Source organism: Chanodichthys erythropterus, chromosome 11 (assembly GCF_024489055.1).
Source record: "Chanodichthys erythropterus isolate Z2021 chromosome 11, ASM2448905v1, whole genome shotgun sequence".
Lineage (NCBI taxonomy): Eukaryota > Metazoa > Chordata > Actinopteri > Cypriniformes > Xenocyprididae > Chanodichthys > Chanodichthys erythropterus.
In genome coordinates, this window is record NC_090231.1 from 26121976 (window position 1) to 26134913 (window position 12938).

Below are 12938 nucleotides of genomic sequence, written 5' to 3' on the forward strand. Positions count from 1 at the left end.
ATTACAATGACAAATTGATTACAGTTGGTTCTACCTATAGTTTTACCTTAGACAGGGTGATACAAAAATGCACTTTATTTAAAATGGGTTCCTTAAGCAAAATAAATATACATTTAAAAAATAGAACATCCGAAAACAAAAAAACTATTCTTTAAAATAGTACCTGAGCATCAACGAACACACCAGTAGGCTAAGAAACCCACAAGCCATAATAACTCAACTGACTGTACAGTACACTGTATGACCCTGCTTCTTTGGATAGCCCTGCTTCTCTGGTGCTAACTCCAACATCTCAAAGGCAGGACAAAGGCTCCCAACTGTTCTTCCATTTGGTCCCACTGTTTCAAAAGAGAGTAAGAAATCATATGAGAAAATGCAGCAACTGTTTTAATCTGTCTTATTCACTATCCTATTTAACCTAAGTACAGTAGGGGCTACTGTTTATGTAACGAAAGAGAAAATACTGCACTACCATTCAGCATGCACAGCTTTATATACACATGACTGAGTGTCCATATTTCAGTAATATAATTGACATAGACATTTTTTTTACTATAGATAGGACTGCAATAATAAGAAAATGTATATTATGTAATGTAAGTCTTGTTCTAATAGCTGTCCAAGTTAACAGGTATAATGTTTCACCTATAAAAGATATGGTTAGATTCATATCGTTGCATAGTTTTGTCTTTAATAATGATCATTGTTCCCTCTGTTTGTATTCCCACACAATTCTCATGTACAATTCCTCTCTAAGCTTTGTCTCATCAGGAACCTCACTTGGGTGCAAGATGGTCGAATCGCTTCCTCTGATTCACAATGCTTGTTCAACCCAGATGTCTCTACACCACCATTCAGAAATGTGTAATGACCCAGGAATGTTCAAGTGTTTTGATAAAAATCTATTCCTTCCTTCACCAAGGGGTTGTTAAATTGATCAGAAATGTTAGTTAAAACCTAATTATTTACGGATGAGCTAAAACACTTATTAGGACACAAGTGTCTTTTTTGTTGTATTTAAATAATTAATTATAAATCTGTCATTTCCAACAGTGATAGACATTTGCAACATAGGCACTGGTAAACAATAAATATTTTTATTAATTTAATGTCACCTTGGTGAATGAAGGTATAATTTTGTCAAAGAAACACACACATTTCCTGGTGATTCCAAAGTTTTAAAGCAGAAGCGGTAGATCTGGGCTGAGTTTCCCGATAACGTTGTCTCTTAGCGCGCTACGAAGACTCTTAAGGTATAACTTAACTGAAGGTATACCATTTGTAGGTGTGTTCTCCGATCTATACCTTAGGAAGCTGCTTAAGATATACCTTCTTACGTGCGACGTTACCCGGTGCTGTCCGTGTTGATGCTGCTGAATCTGTTGATATCGATGGCTCGAGAATCAATTATTCTCTTGTGCAGGGGCTGTTTATGTGAGAAAGCGGTGTTCTTTATAAAAAAGGCACTTCATAAATAGTTGAAAATTATAATAAATGCATTTATTAGGACTCATGGGATATTATAAAAAATAACCCAAACTATAATTGCCTATAATAGCCTTGCCGACATATTTTAAAATTGTATCATATATTGCTGCCATAATAACAATTTCAATTATTTATGTGGTTTCTTCTCTTTCCTATTTTTGTTCGCTGAGATGGAGCTGTGATGAAATATTGTTCTTGTAAATACTTTACAGCATTTCAGTAATAAAAGTGTACGACAAACGTATGGTGCTCGGCAGTGATCAAAAAGGATTTAAACAGTAGAATTTGAATCTCTTCTTGTAAACTCGGAGATGTGGATTCAGACGGCAATTAAATTATCGTACGACCTGTTTGTCAAAAAACAGTAGGTACTAATTTGCCCAGGGATTTTTACGCAGGTTGGGTGAGAAAAAAACACTGATATTATGGATTGGACGGCACTAAAATGACCATGAGAAACAATGTTAGCGTCCGAATAGGACTTAACTGACAGTAGCCTATGCTTTCACTGGCATTTAAAAGCGCTCGTTAATTAAAATAAATGTATAAAATTGTATTATATATAATAATATAATTAAAATTCTAACAACAATCAGTGTAATGACAATTTTATTATTTGCATGAAAAAACACTTGAATTAGCCTAACTGAACACTGTCTGGGTGTATTAAAACTTCAGAATTATATTCATATAGACCTGCAACAGTGATAAGGTAAAGCTAAGAGTGGTCCAGACCAACCTTACGAAAGTATGACTTACAGAAGGTATACTTGACTAAGAACATTTCGGGTAACACGTATTAACGATAAGGTACAGCTTAAGGTGTAACTTAAGAACGACGTAGCGTTAAGAAGGTTTCGGGAAACCCAGCCCAGAACAGGTTGTTGAACTATCCAAATGATTTCTAGACAAATTTATTAACTTAAAATTGTTACCAAGTTCTGCTTTAAAATCTAGGGGTTATCCGAGGTTCTACATATTCAACAGTATACAACCATTATGGAATTTACAGGTGGCAGACTTGCACATAAGAAATCCCACAAGACTGACAGCCTGATTGTGTCTGTCTTGTCTAGCCTGGGCAGTGTTGTACCAATTAATGCCACCCCAAGCAGACCCACCTGGCGTAATTGTAATGAGCTGACCAGGATTCAAAAACACTGGCCATATTGATGAGGTTGTGCTGCCAGGCAGCGACTTAAAGTGCTGCACCACATGCGGGTGATCCACAGTACTGATCATACATGTTTAAATGTGTGCCAATATTATGGCAAGACAAGACACTAAACTAAAAACTACAATTTCTACCTACTCATTCTCTACTGATTTCATTCACTAATAAGTGAATTTGTACACTTTACTGTAGCCTTGGGTTAAAACTATACAGAGCAACCAAAAACTGGTCTTGAAAACATCAAAACCAATGGTTCTCAAAACCTCTCGAAGAAACCCCCAGCCATGCAATATATTAGACCAGGGGTGTCAAACCGGTCCTAGGAAGGCCAAGTGTATGCAGGTTTTCTCTTTTCCCTTGTACCAGACTGATGGAGAAGCTCACTAATTGGTTAGGATCTCCCCTCACCTGGCAGTCTAGGTCCTAATTATGCTCTAATTGAAGGGAAAGACCAAAAACCAGCATACACTAAGGCCCTCCATGGAACAGGTTGCCCCAACCCTTTAATTAGATGTATTCCAGAGCTACAGTAGCAAACCTGAATCTACTTGGAGAGCTTGTTCAGGGCTAGAACAAAACTGTGTGGTGATCAGGGGTTCCCTTGGAGAGTTTTGAAAATCACTGTACCAGGACATAGAGTGTGTAGTAATGTAGCCTAAAATTCATACATACCAGGTCGCACACGGACGCCATCGAATAAATACCTGAAAAAGATGCATATGTTTTTTTAATCATTCAACATTTACATTATACTTGTTGCATTAAATCAACTGTGCAATGGATTGTCTTGTTTGTCTCCTCCACACCAGGTTTCTATTCCCCTATTAGTAGTACCCCCTGTTTAATAATTCACTTGTCCATCATTGTTTCCTGTCATTGTGACATCATGTGTCATGTTACATGCCTTCTTTGCTGCTGCTAGTGGATTCAGTATAAAGTTAAGTCTTCAGTTTAAGCCTTTGTTAACATTCCAGTGTCAGGTTGTTGGTCTCGCCCAAAATATGTTCTATTTTGTGCCTGTGTATTACATTTAATCAACATTACAATGCATTTTTATGGATTAATGCATCTCCCTCCTGCCTACCATTTACCAACATCATCAAAATGACCCTCATCACCAATTCTGGACCACAAAACCAGTTCCACAATATTTCATTGCTACTGTCTGGTCTGGTACATATTTAGACCTGGCTCACCAGGTGAGTGCAATTAAAGACATAGAACAGAAACTCAGCAGGCTTTATCTTTACAGTGTAGAAACAGACCACACTCCCAAAGTTGCTGATACCAATCTCTAGAGCTGAACATAGAGACTACCATATTTTCCGGACTATATGTCGCACAAAAGTTTAAGTTGCACTCAGCAAAAAAACACATTGTTGCAAGGAAAAAACATATACTGTATAACTTGCTTTGGTTTATAAGTCGCATTTATATTTCAAGGCCCATTTAATGAACACATTTCTGGTAAACAAAGGCATGGTTATAAACTTATGCTTGTCTACTTACAATTTAGACGTGTATATGAAGATATCTCCAAAAAACACCCCAAAATAAGACAAGACAGTACCAACTTTGCTATGCCTCATTTTATAAGTACAAAAACTATTTGTACTACTGTCGAAGTTTGGTACGATTCTGGGCATTATTAGTGGGGTAATGTACGAAGCATGTTTGGATCCATTAGTGCATGCATTTAGTTCATCAGCTTTCTCGACCAATGTTTTAACAAAGGATATAAGCTGATGAGGGGTTGTTTGGAACGATGTCAAGTTGCAAAAAACCCTAGGGTTAACTAACTCCGAACCATCACTTTAAATGTCTTACTGACATTTATTATGCAAAATGTATATTTTATGAACCAAAAGCAGATTGGGCTTCAAGATTTGGGGATTTTATTTAAAAAAGAACATACTGTCATAAAAAAATACCGCCCCCTACAAAAAAAAAAAAATCTTTATGAAATAGAAGAATCAATAACTTACCAGATCCCCTCTTGTTTTTAGGATCTTTGAATAAAGAAAGTTTCCGGACGATGTCCGCTCTGCACATTCCTCGCATGGCAGACCTATATGATCACAACTGACATAAGCATTACGGAAGCATTGATGTTTTGTAATCAACATTATTGGATCACTTCAGAATGCAGTATATCAATAAGATGATAAGGAAAAGGAAACAAGATATTATACAGATACCTCACTTTTACATGTACAGGCAATTAAAACACTAGGAATACCTTGAGCTCTGATCTCTGTCTCGCTTTTTGGCAAGACAAGCACAGTAAAGGGCCAAGACGTTCCAAATACTTACGTGTCTTTTGACAACTTTTTCTCCCTTTCTTTTTTGGGACAACTTCTGTGTTTTTGGTGTCCTTGACTGCAACAAGTTATGATGGACAACAGTATTTATAGGTTATTTTCTACATTTATTTTTCATGGTTCTAAAGTGGGCCTAAACCCAATGTGAATGAATGCCTACCGTGCTCTGCAGGCTGAACCAAATCACCACTGAATGTTGTTTGTGCCATGTCTTCACACTCAGCAACATCCATTGTGGATTTTGTCACTGCAGCATCTGGTCCAGCAGAATCCTCACACACAGTTTCATTTTCCTCCACACATGGGTTAAGGGTGAGCACCACAGTGTCAGATTCATTTTCCTCCGCACATGGGGTAAGGGTGAGCACCACAGTGTCAGATTCTAAAGGACCTTATAACAAAAGAAGAGTGTCATATAATGTTCTACCCATTACATAACAACAACATTTTTCATAGGTGGACATTACAAAGAGAGTTCACAGATACAGGCAATGTGATCATGTTTCATAAGAGCATAGTTGCAGAAAATGGATCTCCACATTAACTCTCAGAATAATTACCCTAGAGCTCAGGAAAATATTGAGACCTGTATTTTCTTTCAAGAGTAAATGGATGGTCACAAGCCATCAAACAATGCTGAGCTGGTTGAATATTTGCACCAGGAATGGCATAAAATCACCCAATATCAATGTCAAACACTGGTGGAGAGCATGCCAAGATGCATGATAGCCAATTATTTTGAGACAATTATTATTATACAATTATGATTATTGCACCAAATATTGATTTCTGAACTCTTCCTAAGTTAACATATTAGAATTGTGTGGTTTAATAACAAATATTAACTAATTTTCTTTGCATAGTTTGAGGTCTGACAAACACTTCATGTTTTTGTTATTTTGACCAGATGATATTTTCTGCAAATACGTGATTTGAATGACAATATAAATATATATTTATAATTTTAGATAAATGTTGTCAATAGTTTATGGAATAAAACCAAAATTGTTAATTTCAACCAAACTCATACCTATCAATAATAAAACCAGGGATACTGATGATGTTGCAGTGTTCATGTAATGGTTTCCCCTGCATGTCTGTATCTTGTTTCTATGGAATTCCATTAATGGTTTTCCTAGTGTTTCCCTGTCTTGTGTCTAGTGTAATCCGGTTATGGTTTTTCCTTTGTCTCTGTGTCTAGTTTAGTATATTGCATTTCTGGTTTTTAGTTTTTCCTGGACATGATTATCACAGCATTTATGGACTTCCTATGCTTCTTCAGTTCAGTTCCATTACTCACACCTGGTTTACGTTATCGGTATTTATATTTAGTCTGCCCCTGTTCTTTGATTCTTTGTCAGTCATTGTTTCTGTCTAAGGCTGTTACTGTACATGTGTGCTCTTCCAATTCAACTTCAAGATTTAGGATAATGTAAATGGCCAGTTTCAATTTACCAGTATTATATTATTTTATTTCACTTTTAATGTTTGTTTTGTAAATCTCAAGAACTACTGTGATGCTTGTTGAGAAATGGAATTCAGTTCAAATGTTCAAACAGTTTAGAATGGTATACTAGATGAGAGTGTTATGCATTTAGGATCTTGAGGCCTATTTGATTTTCTGCAGGGTCATTTAAGACACTGAGGGCCAGATGTACGTACATTTGTGAGCGCAACGCTATTTGCGCCTTGAAGAAGACGCAGAAAGCACTTTTATTGAGACCGCACCTTGCTTCATATTTACGTAGGTTGCAGGTGTTTGTGTAGTCTGCGCCTGTCTCCGCCCACTACATCGTACATTGCGCCCTTTAAACAATTGAATGGGCCTCTTTCTCTCTCTATCGGTCAGGTCAAAAGGGTGAAAAAAAGATTTAGCGATATGATCTGCTTGTTTATGAGTAGGCATCGAATTTAAATATTATACATGGCCGGAATTCCACACCGACACAAATGAATGCCATCTGGACCGAAATTACAAACAATGTTGTAATATCCTCGACCCCCAAATAGGTGGAAAAGGTGAAAAAAGATGGCAGGACCTTAAACTTTATGAAGAAAAAGTTGGCTTTAACAGACGATGCAGGTCCCGCAGTACACAAATTCAATGTACCACAATTTAAGAGGTTGTGCATTAACGCTGGTTGCTGTGGAATGCATGGAATGAATCGATAGCTGCTTAGATCACATTAGAAAATGAAAGTAAGTCTGAATAAGATAATTAGTCGTGATTGTAAATGGACTTTGTATAGGTCCCGTTTAGGCCTATTCATATTTTTTTATAATGATGTCTATATCCTACTGTACAATTAATATTCACCCACCCGGCCATTGCTGATATTAAAAAAAGTGACCGGGATTATTGCAACACTTAAAATGTTCATTTATACTCGTCCACACATGGTTTTGTATTTTCCAATTAAAATGTCTAACATGCTAATCTTTATGTGATCCTCCCATAAATGCATATGCATTACACGGAAGGCGCTGTTAGCCATTTTCAGTTTCAGCGCCAGGCAGTTTGCGTTTCCACCTCGATGCAGCCTGTTTTGCATACCTCGCCATGCTTTCATGCGCAGTTTGCGAAACAAATACACCTTAAAGTGGGTGCAAAAGCGTTAGTACATCTGGCCCTGAGGCCTGTAGCTTATAAACTAGGTCATAGGGTAGTGTCAAGTGTGGACATCACACACACAAGCCTGTTGATCTTGTTATTGTAAAGAGGAGGGATCTTCTCTTCTCAATTCAAGGCCACTCGATGACTAAGAGGATGACTGTGCAGTGTGCAGGATTTACAGAAAGGGCACAGAGAGTCCATCAATGGCTAAACTTATTCTTAAAATCAGAATGAGGCGCAGATAGACAAACTTATAGCTTACAACTCTATTATATTCTATGACTATCTCTTTTATACTAACAGGATGGGTTACCAACATGACAGGAGACACAAATGTGACCAAGATAAGGTTACTACAGATCATCTTGAATCTGTTGAAAAGCAATGGTCATCAAGATGAGGTAACAGTCTTCTGTTAGACCTGGGATCGGCTAAGATGTTCAGTTCCAAATAGATAAAAACTGAGAGAAGTCAAAGTAAAGAGCAGTTCCTGGGCCAGAGGCCCCGAGAAGTCCTGACGTGGGAATCTTCAGGAATATTTTGAATTTGTACCTGACTGTTCCTGACCAGCTGTGATTGTCCTGTGTTGAGATGAGACAAATACTTTTTCACCGTGGCCTGCATTTTTGAACGAGACCTTTTTATGAAAAATCCACTGCATTACAACTAAAATTACTGTTATGGTACCCATCAATGTCTATATTTTAGCTATGCTACAGCTGATTCTAAAGATGTGTGGCTGGGTAGCAGCAATTCTTTTTCAAATTGAAAATAATAATAGAATAATTGGTTTTACATGGTTACAATGTGAGATAATATTAATATGAAATACAGAATTTGGACAACTATTCATTTTTTCCAAATTTGCAAGCCCATTGTACATTCTTTTGCACCTATAAGATACACACAGATCCCTTTCTACGTCAGTGTGGCGTTGACTGGAAAACAGTCTGTACCTTGCTGCATCATATCCTCTTCCTGACCAGCTGACTCCCTAGCAGGGATACTGTCTTCAACTTCAGCTACCTTCTCCTTCTCCAGATTCCGGGAGTGTACTTAAGAAACAGAAACAATTTTAAAAACACTTCAGACAATAATTATGAACATTTAGAAATCACAAATATGAAATAATTCTAAATTAAATTATTAACCATAAATGTACAGTAATTACCACCAAATACATGTTTCGATTTTGAACATTCACTCACACTTCAGGATTGACCCAAATACCTCCTTCAGCTTTCCCACAAGCTCCTCGTGAAGATTCAGCCCAATGCTGCTGATGACATCTGCAGTAAATGTTGATTTTTTTTACTCCCCAAAAGTAATATGGGGTAGTATCCAACAGCTTCAAGGCGATCCAGCTAAAATGTGATCACACCAAGATATGTGTAAATTACATTGCAAGTACACTAGTAAACTAGTAACAAACTAGTAATTGTATTACTTATTTCTTCGTTGAATATGAAAAGCTGCAATATGATCTCCATAATGGACATATGGCTCTGCAACCCGATTTCACCCCTTGCTAACACGGGATTACACTGTACATTTATGTGTTATTCATACAACAAATTACATTTTTGTGTGCTATAGAAATGACATAGTTTTATATTGTGAACGGTTAAGGTTAGGCAAGAACTTACAGAGGTTAGGGTTAAGATTAGGTAAAAGATTACATAATATATAATAGTGTACTGTAAGTACAGGGGTCTGCGTGGCATAGTTGGCTAAGTCGCTGCATTGCCGGACAGTCTGCGTCACGATGGTCGTAAGTTCGAGTCTAACATGTACTGTCTGACTTTCCTTGGGCCACCTGCACGAACCAGTGCAGAATTGGCATTGCGCTGCCCAGGGTTTTGTTTACTTAAATCAGATTCTCTATCCTGTCATGTCACTCTCCAGCGACTCCTTTATTAAAGTATATTCGGTTAATGTTACCCATAGGTCTCAAACCAGTTCCACGGAGGGACTAGTGTATGCTGGTTTTACTCTTTTACCTTGTACAAAACTGATTGAGTAGGTCAGTAATTGGTTAGGATCTCCCATCATCTGGCAGTCTAGGTCTTAATTGGTCACTACTTGAAGATAAAGACTAAAAACCAGCATACACTAGGCCCTCCGTGGAACCAGTTTGAGATCTCTGACGTAAACATTCTGTGCATGATCCGAATAAAGGTGAACAGTGAGAAAAAGTTGTTGGTTCAAGCGACATATGGTTGGATGAACCATGTGCGTGCCCCTTGTCATCCCACAGACCTATACAAGTAGCAGCGAAGTGGCAGACAAGGCAGGATTTGCAACATGGAATTGAGAAGAGAGGAAATTCTATACAAAAATAAATAAATAAAAAGTTATGATTTTAGTTTATATCAAACACAAAAAAGTTAGGCGTACCTATTACACGCCACCTTGGCACACTTAATTTTAATTTGGTGTCTCTATAGAAAAATAAACACAACATTATGTTAGATGTACACCTTGGGGTGAGATCAGGCTATGATACAGCTAGGCTATACAATGTAAACCCCAAGAGTTCATTATTTAGTTGAAAATGAATGCACCTAATAAAGTCGAGTACAGTGAATTAAATATACATATCACATGTTTAGAGTAGCTAAATGTTTAAAAAAAAAAATTACAGTAATACTGATATTTCACAACATGTGAGTTCACCAACTAAGAGTATTTGGGTAAAAAATAAATACTTCGGTAAAGTTGGTTTTATATTCGCACATTCGGACATCCGTATTCAATAGCCTTGTTAATCACACTACATTGGACATTCAGTGGACATTCACAAGTAAATATGGCATTAAAACAATACTTGCCTATTCTGATCGACTGTGAAAAATGTTGTAAGTTGACAATCGTTGGTTGTCAATATCATGTCGCTGATTAAAATTCGCAAACATTAATTTATTGCACATTTATTGGAAAGTCTGAATTTATCAGAAGTCTGAATGTGCGAATATAAAACCAACTTTACCCAAGTAAAATAAATGTGGGTACACTGAAAAAATGGACAGTTGCGGTTGCAGATTAACATAAAAATATTATGTTTGATTAACATAACTATATTGTGTTTAACAGTTATTGTATTTTGGTGTTTAACACAATATAGTTATGTAAATCAAACATAATATTTTTATGTCAATCTCACAACCCAGCTTTCCTTTTTTTCAGTGTAAGTATACTTACATACCATGCAGATTAAAAATGTTCAGAATAATCTTAATTCAAAAAGTCAAACTTTACAGTAAATTGCATTCTTATTAGTATGCACCACTTACCACTTTGAAGCTTGACTCTAGCACATGGGTTTGGTTACAGTTCTTCTTTATGTTTTTGACATATTCAGACTTCTGAGCTGCAAACTTGGTTCTGGCATCAATCAGTCTTTTCTTGTAAGGCTGCTGTGCTTTGCAGTGAGGGCATTTTTTGCATGCAACATATATTAAATGCTGGCAAGCAACACACTGACGTTGGTTCTTCTTACCTCCCGGCATACCTGGATAAATACACACAGCTTTTAATAAAAACAAATGAAAAAATGCCCCGACCTTCCGGACCCCAATATCAGTAAAGCAGGCTGTCGAAATGTAGAACAATTGTACTTACTTCTTAATGTGTTCGGTTGATCGATTTTTTTCGCGATCGTCTGCAGTCACGATGGGCGAGAATGCACTCTGGTCCAGACGTGTGATGTCACAATAATCGATTCCCACCAAGGCCTCCCGCTAAAATCCTCGAATCAGTATTTATGCGCGTAGGCGTGACTGTATGCTGCTGCTGCCTTGCGCGCACGATGTCTGACGTTAGCCAGGCTATTCTAAGCGTAGTTCTGAAATTGTAATCTTTAACGTCCGACTTGAGTGCGTTCACGCTTCACAATAACTGAATCCAAGTTGTCTAAATCAGAATTTTTAATTCTAATATGAACTGAATAAACAGAATTGCTGTATCCTAACGAAATCACATAAGTATGTTGCACACATTTAAAATAGATCCATTGGTTGTGTGTAATGCATGTTAAACTTTGTCATTTTTGCAGCAATTGCAAATTTGGACAAGGTATCAGTCGTCTTGTAAAATAAATCTGAAATACAGAATGAGACTTACAGTTTATTAGCACGTATTTAGCTGTTTCCACTCTCAATTTAAATGGAGTGATAATGTGACAAATGGCCTTTAAGCCAAATGCATTCAAAATATTTTAAGGAAAATAATTGTTTGCAAATTATTCTAGCAAAGGACCCCCTGCATGTGGCCAGCCTAAACAATAATGTATATTGTAACTGGCCCCCCTAACAGTACAACTGGCCCCAGCTTGGCCCCCCAGTTGAAATGTTCTGGGGCGTTGGACTAAATGAGATGTTGGAGGGGACACATTTCATATTTGTAAGTGTTCTTACTATTATACTATGCCAGGGATCTCAGTGCAAATTGTAGTTAGGGTCCCTGTGAATTCCATCAAAGTTGTTAAGTGTGAATATATGTAATCATTGCATATATGTTCTGACTTAAGTCTTCCATGTTGAATGAGCTGTGAAAAGAATCAGACCATCTCATACCCTGTTATCAACAAGATAACACTTAAAGTGTGGATTGAACATTAGAATTTGATTATGCTGAAAAATTGGGTAACCCATTTTGTGTGTGTGTGTGTGTGTGTGTGTGTGTGTGTGTGTGTGTGTGTGTGTGTGTGTGTGTGTGTGTGTGTAATGCAGCTTATAGAAATCAAAGATATGGTATCTCAAAAAATTAGAATACAGATTTTCTAATACAGAAATGTCAACCTGAGAAGCATTTGCAAAGACTATTTATCTCTCAATCTGGTTCAGTACAACCACAATCATGTGCTGACTTCAGATGCACCTGTATATATATTTTCAACCACTATGCGTGGACACTCCGCATATGTATTCACATTGGTTGTGTTCTGTTTTGAATTTATATAATCCTCAACCTAACAGCCAACAAAGTCTTCTAGAAGTTGAGGAATGAGGAAAAACTCTACAATGTTCCTCTACCAGTGAGATATTTAGCATCTTGAAATACAATGGTGTGCATAAAACTCCACCAACCTGCTACAGAATACATCTGTTCTCTCCAACACAGAAGTTGATGCATTTCATTCAGTCTGAGTGACCAATACTGAAGATACACATTCATTTGTGTCTGAACATTTTAGCAAAGCAATAAAAATAGTGAAATTTGAGTAACTTCCAAAATACCTCACAAATATATTGTCCAGTTCCTTTATATTTAGGAAGCGATGTGCACATCATCTACAATAAACATAATTGTGCATGTACTTTATTGTTCAATGCTTAGGGTT